Below are 12,614 nucleotides of genomic sequence, written 5' to 3' on the forward strand. Positions count from 1 at the left end.
GCTGGATAAAAAAAGTGTCTAAGTCAACTACTTCAAAAGCCATTAGGTAGTTGAAATTATTCAGAATAGGGTTATGTTGTTGTATTAAGTCACGCTAAATGTAAAAGTTAAAAATTCAATTATAGATCCAAAATATGTTATGCCAGAATACAGTGTCACTAATGTTGTCCTAGGATAGCATACACCACATAAAGCAGAAATAAACCACATAAACCTTAAAGGTATCTCCCAAGTATATAATATAAAGGATTTGTATTTTTTCCATGTTATCTTGACATTGAATTAAAAGGAGGATATTTTTAACATTTTTTTTTTCATTAGTAGGTATACCATGTGCCCAGCTCTTCCTGACCTTTTCTTTTTTTTATCTTTAAACAATAGCTTACCTATTAGCGTTGAGAATGGCCAGAATTTATTATCAAGATTCATCTCTCCCCTCATAGACTTTAATGGGATTTGATTTTAGGTTCTGAATTTTCACATTTCACGCAGGATTCAGTGAACCCCCTGCATATCAAACCCAGGCATGTTCACACATCCCTTATTCCCACAAACTTAACTTCTATTTGTGAAGTCAATGTGTGAGAGATGTTTAAAAAATGCATTTTTTTGCTGTATTCTGCTGTGACTACATTTTTTACATTCCATCTCTGCATGACAGGATATTTATAGTACACAGCTGACAAAGTAATAGAATTTGCAACATCATCGAAAAAAGGGTATCGGTGCATCTATATATATATATATATATATATATATATATATATATATATATAGATGCACCGATACCCTTTTTTCGAGTACTGATACTTTCGGTCAAGTACTTGCTGATACAGAGTACCAAAACTTTGTACAAAATGTATGGAAGCAACTTGCACCACAAAGAGTAGCATGTGATTTGAACAGGAATGCAATTCCTGTCCAAATCACAGGTGGTTTCCTCACTGCTCTTGTGTGAACCCAGGAGCCGTACAGGGAGGTTTCCCACAGCGGAGATGGGCATGTGGGGATGTATATCTGGTGGTGGATGCTCCATATTCTCTCCTCTCCTTGCAGGAATGACAGTTCAGGCTAGAGGGCGTTGGATTGTTCAGCACCGCCACATGGACTGTGCTGACCAATCAGATGCCGTCTGACCCATACTGTCATCGCTGCTGAGAAGAGAGAAAGCCTCTTCACAGGTCTGAGGATTTGAAATCCCCATGAATTTCTCTCCTTTCCTTGCAGTGCTGACAGTAGGGGCTAGAAGGCATCTGATTGGTTATCACTGTCTATGTGACGGTGCTGACCAATCAAAAACACTCTATCTTGAACTGTCATCCCTGCAAGGAGAGGAGAAAAAGCGGTGGTGATTTCAAATCCCCGCCGCTTTCTTTTCTCTCCTACTGCTGAGAATAGGGAGCATCTGTCTCCATAGTATACATCCCCACCCACCCACTGTCCGCTCAACATGGGATCCCTGCATGAAGGTTTCCCACACCACTCCTGTGTGAACTCAGGCTATGACAAGCTTGGGTTCACACAGGAGCAGTGGGGAAACTGCATGCGATTTGGACAGGAATTGCATTCTTGCTAAAATCACATGCTAATCTTGGCAGTGAAATTTGTATTGACGCAAATCGCACCGCAAAGTATCAGTTTCCAGTATCAGGAGCATTTTCACTAGTACTTGTGAAAATACTCGGTATCGGCACTGATACCAGCATCGGTATCGGTGCATATAGATGTATATAAATATATATATATTAAAATTGAAAGCCTGAGATCACCAGCCAGTCTCTTTTAAAAGTAAACAGTCTTTATTGCACTTGCAAAAACATAAAAACAAGCAAAATAAAAGCAAAACCGTACATAGTTCTGGTATAATAAAAAATACTGGTTCCCCAGTATTATAGTCCCACACCAGGGTTTAAGGTACCCATCTGCTACCTCTTTTACAGCTCATTCTATTAAAATGCTATGATGTTATGTGTGTTGCTGCTGTGCACATTAGCCCTAGGTTAATTTATGACAGGGTTTGATTGACAGGCAAGGAAGAATGTTAATAAAAGTATGGTTTTAAATGAGAACATATTTTGAATAATGGCACACAGATATCAAATGGAAATTATTTTAGTGTCTTGCCTGCCAAACCATCGGTACATGATATACATTCCTGAACTAACCCTTTTTACTCTACGTCAGCTAAAAATATTTCTTGTGTAAGACTTTTCCAGTTTTACAATTCTCACAGTACGGTATACTCCTTTGCAATATTTCAGTGCCAAGAGATCCAGCCTGTTAGTTGTCAGTACAGAATTTCACAACACACGGTGCCCCGTGTCACACACTTGCCACCCCTGCATGCATTCACTTGCTCATGCCTTCAAAAGGTACATTCCAAAACTCAATGGCTTGCTACAGTGTCTAGTGGTACTCCCTTGATTTCATATAACTTTACAGTAGTTACATTCCTCCTTCTTTCCTCCTTGGTGCATCTGCAGCTGTTGCCTCTGCCTGCAGGATTCTATTAGTGAATAGGTCAGAAGCAGGGGCAGACTGACCATTTGGAAACTCGGGCACTGCCCGTGGGCCCGGGGTCAGTAAGGGGCCCCATGAGATGCCCCTGGTACCTTTTTCATAGGTTTTTTTGAGTTTGGGCAAGGACACAGGGGCCCCATGATCCCCTATTGCCCGGGGGGCCCCATGAGTTGTCAGTCCGCCCCTGGTCAGAAGGGCTAGGAAAGGTTAGCTAGTGTACTTTTATTGAACACAACCTTTCTCTTTAAAGCACCAGTTCACTCAAAATATATTTTTAATTATTGATCAAGACTGGTGGGCTTTGTCAGCACCTGGCTTCTTATACATATTTCTTAGTAACTCCAACAATAAGTTCTTCCTGGAATATTTCTCAACTCTGTTTCTGTGCCCCTAAGAGTTTTGGGTGTTCCTGTCCATCTTTATGTGTTCAAGTTCACTGTGCTGCATTCTCTAAAATATAAAATAAATAAAAACCCCAACAATGACCACAGCAGAGTGTACAGACCCAATATCTTTCTGGCCCCATACCAACATATAGTGGCATATACAGGAACATACATACAGGAAGTAGCATTTTCTACCTATAGCATAATCAGGATAACATATTCCAAAAAAGCCTCTATCAAAACAAGAGCAATGCCATTAAGGCCAACAACAAATCAAGGTGGATGATTGGACCCTGCAACAGCAGATCTGGATGATCTGGAAGTGGTTGTGGAACATCAGTGATTAGGCGAACAAGCATTTCACACTCTTCATGGCCAATCTGGACATTAAGGTTTGACAAAAAACTTGGAAGCCGATTGGTTCCTGTGCAGAGCTGCACCAGATTTTAGTACACAGCTGACAAAGTAATAGAATTTGCAACATCATCAGAAAGTAGTCAACACATTAACAATAGAAATGATAATGCTTACCCCACATGGAAGAAAAATATATTTCAAATATATTTTTAAAATATTCTTCCCAAATATATTGAGATATATTTGAAATACTCCGATTTTGGCCATAATCAATATATTTCAAAATATATTTAAATAAATATATATGTAGCACTGCCCCTTGGGACAAGCTGGAATATATTATGGGTCCTGCGCTCAATAGATCCAACCCTAAGCAAACCCAATCCCTCTGGCACAACTGGTAATGAATAGCAAATACACCGCCAAGAAATTTGCTGACACAGGGTTAAATGAAACAAGAACAATTTTATGGAGAATGAAATGCAGTGTAGAGGGGTGGGGTTCCCCTTTCAACTTCAAAACTTACTTTTCTTCTTTATGCAATGCAATAAATTTGGTCTGCCACTAGAGGGCTTCACAGCCAAGAGTCTCCGGATGGCAGAGTCGCACTTTAAGCAGAATACAACTGATATCAAACAAATAAACTTACTTATACTCTATCAATGAAATGTATTACCCACACAGGTGTATGATTCTGCTTCTGAGGGGCGTTAGCCAAAAATCACCTCAGAGTCAGAACAGAATGCAATAAAGAGGTACCTCTAATAAGGCTACTAAGCCAGATTCCCCCACTCTAGTCCTTGTAACGGTGGAGCTCTAGTTGGTGCACGTTTAGTCCTTACAGTGAAGTAAATAGCAGCTGAAGGCTTCTTTGGAGTTTCAGCTGGTGTGGGTTACATCAGATTTCATTAGGTTTCTGGGCTGAGAGGGTCCAACCTCAGTGTCTAAAAGCAACACAAAGCACCCCAAGACCAGGAGCAGTCGCAGGATACAATCTCCCAGTATGTGTCAGTCCCCGGGGCAGACAGTCTCAATTACACTGGTGGTGAGGGGCAAAGCAGGCAGGGGGATCTGTGGCTTGCACAGGGCCCCGGATGGGTGAGATCCCAGCAGTGGGGTGCGGATGTCCCAGTCTATATGCAAAGTGTAAATGGTGTGTCTTACTCTCTCCAGTGGGACAGCTCACCAGACTCTGAACACACAGCAGGGTCCCTCTATCCGCGCTGAGTGCTGTAGTGCTTCCTCCTCTCCTTGGACGGGCTCCACGTGTCCCTGTCTTTCTCCAGCCTCGTGTCTCCCTGTTCTCCCCTTCACTTCCTGCTTCCTCCCCTTCCCAGTGTCCTTTGCTGAGAAGTGGATGAGTCATGAGCTTGGCAGAATGCCCAGATTTTACAATAGGGGAGGGAAAGGGAGGACTGACTGCAGAACGTGTGATTCCTTCTGAATCCTCTTGTACAAGGAGCCTGCTACACACTTCCCCCACCAGAAAAGCTTTGGTCCTCCAAAGGCAGCAGTAAGAGCAACCTGTTACATGCTTTTTATATACACGCGGAGAGAAAGCAAAGTTAGTACACACAGGAAATTAAATTATTCACATTTGCATAAGAATCTGGCAGAGGAACCTCCCACCATGTAGCAAAGTGAGGGTTGTCCTGCCCATAGGCCACACTAATGGGAATGGCCCAACCAGATGTGCCAGGGGGTGAGTTAGGGCTGTCCCCTACCGAAACTGCAGTAGGAGAACCAGGCGTCACGAGAGTCCTTTGAGAAGCATGTACTACTTCTTCAGAGTTTTCACCCAACACATCATGTGTCAGTCTTTTTGGGGGTTGAATAACTCTACGCTCTCTCTGTTCCCTGGGCTCTAGCAATGGTTCTGGTGTTGATTCTGACACTACTGACTCATCAACCCTCGCTTCTTGCTCGACGCTCTCTGTCTCTCCCAGTTCAGCTTCCTCCACGTCTTCTCCCTCATCAACAATGGACCCAGAGTCTTCAGGTTCTAACTCGGGTAGAGAAGGCTCAGGCTCTTGCAAATCTTCTGCAGGTTGGGCCTGAGGCACAAATTCAGGAGCCTCTGGCCTAAGAGGAACTACGTCAGTCACTCCAGTGGAAAAAGGAGTGGTGGGTTCGGAAATGTCAGATGGCCACAGCAAATCTGTCCCTACCTCCTCACTCTCACTGTCCTCTTCATTTGCAGGAGGTGGTGTGGGTTGAGACCTGGTCACAGGTCTAGTCCTCTGAGAAATTGAGGGGGTAGACTGTGGATCAGATTGTGATGGTAGACGGACTGCATCTGACAAAGGCAAAAGGTGGTTGCGGTGCCAGGTTTTGAGTGGGCCAACACCCTTTTCCGGTCGAATCTGGTAAACTGGCAATCCAGGCAATTGTTTGCAGATGACATAGGGCTCTGATCGCCACCGATCCACCAACTTGTGTTTTCCAGGGATACCCAGATTTCTCAGTAAGACTCTGTCTCCAGATTGTAAGTCCTGTACTCGCACTCTGAGATCAAAGTTCTCTTTATTTCTCTGACCCCTGGCGTCTGAGGTGGCTTGAGCCTTCTCATAAGCAATCTTCAGGCTTTTCCTTAGGCGGTCCACATATCCTCTATGGGAAGCTGCAGAGGTATGGTCTACAGAGGTTCCAAAAGCCAAGTCTACTGGCAGTCGGGCTTCCCGGCCGAACATCAGCCGGTAAGGAGAGTATCCTGTAGCGTCGTTGGCAGTGCTATTGTAGGCATGTACGATGGCTGCTACATGCTTACTCCAGTGTTGCTTTTGCACTGAAGTCAAAGTCCCGAGCATATTCAGGAGGGTACAATTGAATCTCTCTGGCTGAGGATCTTCCTGAGGATGGTATGGAGTAGTCCTCGACTTTTGGATGCCTAGTGGACTCAAGAGTCTCTTGATGAGGTTGCTCTCGAAATCTCTCCCTTGGTCTGAGTGGATACGTTGTGGCAGTCCGTAATGCACAAAGAACCTTTCTACTAAAATCTTTGCCACAGTTGATGCTAACTGATCTCTAGCAGGAAAAGCCTGGGCATACCTGGTAAAATGGTCAGTCACTACCAGGATATTTCCCTGTCCACTCTGATCCGACTCCAGGCACAGGAAGTCAATGCACACCAACTCCATGGGTCCCTGACTTTGAAGGTGGCCCATTGGGGCAGCTCGTTGAGACAGAGTCTTCCTCTGAATACATCGGATGCAGGAGTGACAGTAACTTTCAACTTCTGTCCGCATGCAGGGCCAGTAGAAGCGGTCTCTTACCAAACAAAAGGTTCTTTCTGGTCCCAGATGGCCATGGTCATCATGGAGAGTGGTCAGCACCGTTTCTCTGTGTTTTGCGGGCAAAAATAGCTGCCATTTCTCTTCAGGATCATCAGAGGGGCCCCTTCGGTAGACCACTCCGTGGTGTAACTGTAGCCGATCCCACTCACGATGTAGCCGCCGGGCCTCCCTTGACGATGTAAGAAGCAAATCAGGGCTTTTGCTTTCTAAAGCCTTCAATACTAGGCCACAGAGGGGGTCTTCCAACTGATCTCTTCGCAGATCCTTCCTGGAAAGCTTGGGCAGGCCTTCACCCCCAACCTGGGTGACATTGCAATAACACCTGGGAACGCCAGACGCCGAAATCCCAATGTCTTCTGCCCTGGACCCACCTCCTGTTCGGTGTTCCACTCCTTGGCATAAGGCTCGTAACCCTTCAGAGGGCACCTGAGTTCACTCTTCTGGGGAATCCTTGGAACAGTGAGGTCTTCGGGATAAGGCATCTGCATCCCTATTCCCAATCCCTGGCCGATAACTGAGGCTGAAAGTGAACTCCGATAAGGCAGCTAACCACCTGTGGCCAGTAGCATCCAGCTTAGCTGTAGTGAGAATGTATGTGAGGGGGTTATTATCTGTTTTTATCACAAATTCTGCTCCATATAGGTAATCTCGAAGTTTGTCCACTACTGCCCACTTCAAGGCCAAGAATTCAAGCTTGTGGGTGGGGTAGTTCCTCTCAGCGGATGCCAAACCCCAGCACACATAGGCGACAGGTCACAAGCATCCATTCTGTTCTTGATAGAGGACTCCCCCTAACTCATCTCTACTTGCATCCACATGCAATTCGTACGGCTTGACTGAGTCTGCATAGGCCAGGATTGGGGCGGTGGTTAGACTCTTTTTCAGCCGTTCAAAGGCCTCTTCACACTGGGTTGTCCATTGTCCTTGAATAGATTCCCTAGGCCTCCTAGGTCCCACTGCTGGCTTCGCAGGTCTAGAAAGATCTGCATCATCATTGTCTTCTTCGTTTCTGAGCAGTTCATTGAGTGGGCAGGCTATCCGAGCGAAGCCCTGGACGAATCTGCGATAATAGGAGCAAAACCCCAGGAAAGATCTGAGCTCTGTGACATTTGTGGGCCTCGGCCATGAGGTGACAGCTTCCAGCTTCTTGGGGTCAGTGGCCACTCCATCGGCAGATACGATATGACCCAGGTAATTGACCGAGGGTTGGTAAAACTGGCACTTCTCCAAAGACAACTTCAGTCCCTCATCATGAAGTCTCTTGAGCACCTTCTCCAATCTCTCCTCATGTTCCTCCAGGGTCTTCCCGAACACAATGATGTCGTCCAAGTATACCAGTACTTCAATTAAATTCATGTCACCCACCGTCTTCTCCATCAGCCTTTGAAAAGTGGCTGGAGAGTTGCACAAACCTTGAGGCATCCGGTCAAAGAACCCTATTGGGGTTATGAACGCGGTCTTTTCTCGGTCTTCCGGGTGCATGGGGATCTGGTAATACCCATTCTTCAGGTCCAGCTCACTGAACCACTTTGCCCCTGATAGGCTTTGCAAAGCATCCTCTATCCTGGGGGTGGTATACCGATCAGGAACAGTTCTCCGGTTTAGCGTCCGGTAGTCGATGCACAATCTCAAAGATCCGTTCTTCTTCCGGACCACCACTATCGGAGAGGCGTATGGGCTTAGGGACTCTCTGATGATGCCTGTCCTCTTCAACTCTGCCAGTTGCTCACGCAGGTCTTCCAAATCTCCCAATGGAACTCGTCGAACCCTTTCCCTGAATGGGGCGTATTCTTGAAGCCGGATCCGATGATGGGCACTCTCTGCACACCCCACATCGAACTCACTTCTGGAGAATGCAGCCCGCCACCTTAGGAGTTGATTCCTCACTCTCTCTCTCCATTCTGGGGAAAGGGGGGTGTTCCTTGGGTAAAACGCATCGACAGGGATTTCTTTCTCTCTTCCGTCCCCTAGCTCAGTGGGCAAGATTGGGGTTGCAGGATCCACATGTCCTAACAGCACCCGAGCTGGGATTTTTACTGGGGCAGCAGTTGGGTTATGAACACTGACCGAAACCTTTCCGTGGCTCCTCCGTAGCACTTTTGTTGACACTACCTCCGGGAGGATCTCCACTCCTGTGTTCTCTTCACAGCCACCAGCCTCAAGGACAATGAAGGGGCCTGGCTGCTTCCAGGTCAATTTGACTGATGCCTGTAAACACGCCACCTCTCCAGGTTGTAGCACCTTCTCATGTTGATCCAGGCGCCATATCTTCCCTATTCTTTCCGCTGGGGCTCTCCTCTCTTGTACCAGGCGCTGATATGCTTGCCTCAGCATGGGATGTACAGAAGTGGGTTGATCATTGGGCTCTTCGACCAATGGTGCCAACAGCCTTCTGACAAGATTGGTGTTGGTCCCTATGATTAGGGGACTCCTAGTGGCCCCAGGCGGCCGGGGACAGATGACAGCTAAGGCTTCGAAAGTCTCAGCCTTCCCTGTCATGGAAGGATCAAAAGTTTGTCTGACCGATAGGTAGCCATCATAGGGAAACTTCTGGGTTCCTATGCCCCATATTTCCAGATCTTCCAGCTTCTGCAAGGGCAAATGCTTCAGATGCTTGTCATAGAAGTCTCGGTACAGAAGGGTTGCTTGGGCTCCGGTGTCCAGAAGAGCCCTGGTATAAATCCCTTCTACCTGAATCGGGATGACAGGGGAGGGTCCCACTAAATTCTCAGGGAGTGGTGAACAGGTAGCCGTCTTCTTCTGTTCTGCAGTTCTTATCGTTACTCCCCTCCTGGGGGAGTTTTGGCTCGTCCTAAGCCGTGGTTGACTCCCAGGTTTGAGGTGTGCACTGACTCCCTGAGGTGAAGTGGCATTTTCCCTAGGCTGTTTGTAAGGGATGGTGGGGTCCTTCTGGATAGGACCAGATTTTCTCCTCGCCCCCCTTTTACTTGGTTGAGTGGAGCTAGCTGCGGTGGTGGGGTCCCTGGGTTGCTCCTTCACCAGGGCCCTCTGAAGTTTTCCGCCGGTTTTTGGCGCTTAGCTTCAGGCTTCCTGGGGCTCAGACAGACTCTCCTGACATGTCCGGTCCCTCCACAATTAAAGCAGGTCATTTGAATGGTGGGACTAGTTGCTTGCGTTGGGGCAACTCCTGACAGGTTTTCAGAAACTGCTCTCGTCTCTCTCGCTAAACCCAACGGTCCCACCATTAGTAAGGTCACCATCTCCATTAGTTGGGACACCTGAGTCTTAAGGAGTTCAACTTCAGGGGTGTCACCTCCCACATTGACTACCCGGACCCCTACAACAGAGTCTGACTGTCTCTCTTTGTCATCCAACATGGCTTCCTCCTCTCCCACAGTCCGGATCAAGTCTGGATAGTTCAGGAGGCTACTATCTCGCCGAGTTCGTAATAGAATGGCAATAGGGTCTAGGGGCCTGGCTCCCCGTAAGACTTGTTGCGCCCAAACCTCATCTACTCTTTCAGGGCCTATTCCCCTTTTTAGCAGAATTTGGTGTATTATCTTGTCTAGACGTCCCATGTAACTGGAGAGTTTCTCCCCTTCATTTTGGTAGGTATGCTCTAGCTGATAGATGAGGTCTGAAGCCTTTTCAGTACGCCCAAATACATCTTGTAAAATATCTAGATAGCCCTGAGCAGTGCAATCCTGTTTGCTAAGTTTTAGGTTGCGAATGGCCTCCAATGCAGGGCCCCTTAGGCTCTCCGTAATCCTCTGTTTCTTGTGGGCCTCAGGAATGTCCCATTCACTTAGTGCTTGCATGGCTTGGTCTAGCCACTCTTCAAAGCCATCCTCCCCGGTAGGTATTGGTTGCGTACCCGAGAAGAATCGAAGCTTCCGATACATCCCTGTGTATGGAGAGGGGTCTTTACGGCATTTTAACATGAAGTCCCCCAATGCAGTGAGGAATTCCGGGCCTATGGTGGCTAGAGGTGTCTGGGACAGGGGTTCTTCCCTCTCAGGTTTTGCACAACTAGGCCTTGGGGTGTTCAACTGAAGCAACTGGAGCCTTGTCCCATCCTCTATTTGAATATTGGCTCCTTGGAAACTGTCAGGGATTCCCTTCTTCCACTCTAGCAGGGCATATGCCAGGGTGGTGTCTGAGGCGGGTATCACATCTATCACCCACGTTTTCTTTCCCTCTGTGGGTAGTGCATTCACTATCTTGGTAATCTGTTCTTCGGTCCCCATTTCTCTGGGGACTCGACCACTACACTCCGTTCTGGGCAAGCATTTTCCCTGCTGCACCACTTGGTCTCGGCTGCGACGTCCATCTTAGGAGTTGGTATAGGGCACTGCTTGAGTGGTTGTTGGGTAATTGAGCAGCAGATATCCCGGACGAGCCCCCATGTGTAGCACTGCCCCTTGGGACAAGCTGGAATATATTATGGGTCCTGCGCTCAATAGATCCAACCCTAAGCAAACCCAATCCCTCTGGCACAACTGGTAATGAATAGCAAATACACCGCCAAGAAATTTGCTGACACAGGGTTAAATGAAACAAGAACAATTTTATGGAGAATGAAATGCATTGTAGAGGGGTGGGGTTCCCCTTTCAACTTCAAAACTTACTTTTCTTCTTTTATGCAATGCAGTAAATTTGGTCTGCCACTAGAGGGCTTCACAGCCAAGAGTCTCCGGATGGCAGAGTCGCACTTTAAGCAGAATACAACTGATATCAAACAAATAAACTTACTTATACTCTATCAATGAAATGTATTACCCACACCGGTGTATGATTCTGCTTCTGAGGGGCGTTAGCCAAAAATCACCTCAGAGTCAGAACAGAATGCAATAAAGAGGTACCTCTAATAAGGCTACTAAGCCAGATTCCCCCACTCTAGTCCTTGTAACGGTGGAGCTCTAGTTGGTGCACGTTTAGTCCTTACAATGAAGTAAATAGCAGCTGAAGGCTTCTTTGGAGTTTCAGCTGGTGTGCGTTACATCAGATTTCATTAGGTTTCTGGACTGAGAGGGTCCAACATCAGTGTCTAAAAGCAACACAAAGCACCCCAAGACCAGGAGCAGTCGCAGGATGCAATCTCCCAGTATGTGTCAGTCCCCGGGGCAGACAGTCTCAAATACACTGGTGGTGAGGGGCAAAGCAGGCAGGGGGATCTGTGGCTTGCACAGGGCCCCGGATGGGTGAGATCCCAGCAGTGGGGTGCGGATGTCCCAGTCTATATGCAAAGTGTAAATGGTGTGTCTTACTCTCTCCAGTGGGACAGCTCACCAGACTCTGAACACACAGCAGGGTCCCTCTATCCGCGCTGAGTGCTGTAGTGCTTCCTCCTCTCCTTGGACGGGCTCCACGTGTCCCTGTCTTTTCTCCAGCCTCGTGTCTCCCTGTTCTCCCCTTCACTTCCTGCTTCCTCCCCTTCCCAGTGTCCTGTGCTGAGAAGTGGATGAGTCATGAGCTTGGCAGAATGCCCAGATTTTACAATAGGGGGGGGGAAAGGGAGGACTGACTGCAGAACGTGTGATTCCTTCTGAATCCTCTTGTACAAGGAGCCTGCTACATATATATATATATATATATATATATATATATATATATATATATATACTGCATGTTGAAATGCGTTTTTATTACAAAATATATGAAAAATATTTTTAAAAATACATTTCAAATAAACCCCTTACTGCTTAACGATCCCACTGAGCAATCAAAGTATCCACTGCCTCTGCTGCTGGATCCCATGACCTGGCCACAACCTATGCATCTACTTTCTGAATTGCAACATAAAGAGATCCACATCTGCACCCCTTACCAGAGACAAAGGTTCTGAAACACAGCCTGGTGAAGACACCTTTCACTATGTGCATAGTCTGCTGAGAAAGTATGCCTGCCAGTTTTCCATGCCAAGAAATGTACACTCCCAAAGGAGGCCAAAATATGATACTTCAAGTCAGGATGAACTCTACCTCCCACACTACTGCAGAACTCTTTGTTCCTCCCTGATGATTCCCGCAAGCTGTAGTAGTGTTGTCTGATGTCACTGGCAATCTCAAGAGTTGTCACAGCAACTCCAAGACATGCT

The sequence above is a fragment of the Staurois parvus genome, unplaced genomic scaffold, assembly GCF_062004578.1.
Source record: "Staurois parvus isolate SC_StPar_1 unplaced genomic scaffold, SC_StPar_1.0 ptg000773l, whole genome shotgun sequence".
In the NCBI taxonomy this organism is placed as follows: Eukaryota; Metazoa; Chordata; class Amphibia; order Anura; family Ranidae; genus Staurois; species Staurois parvus.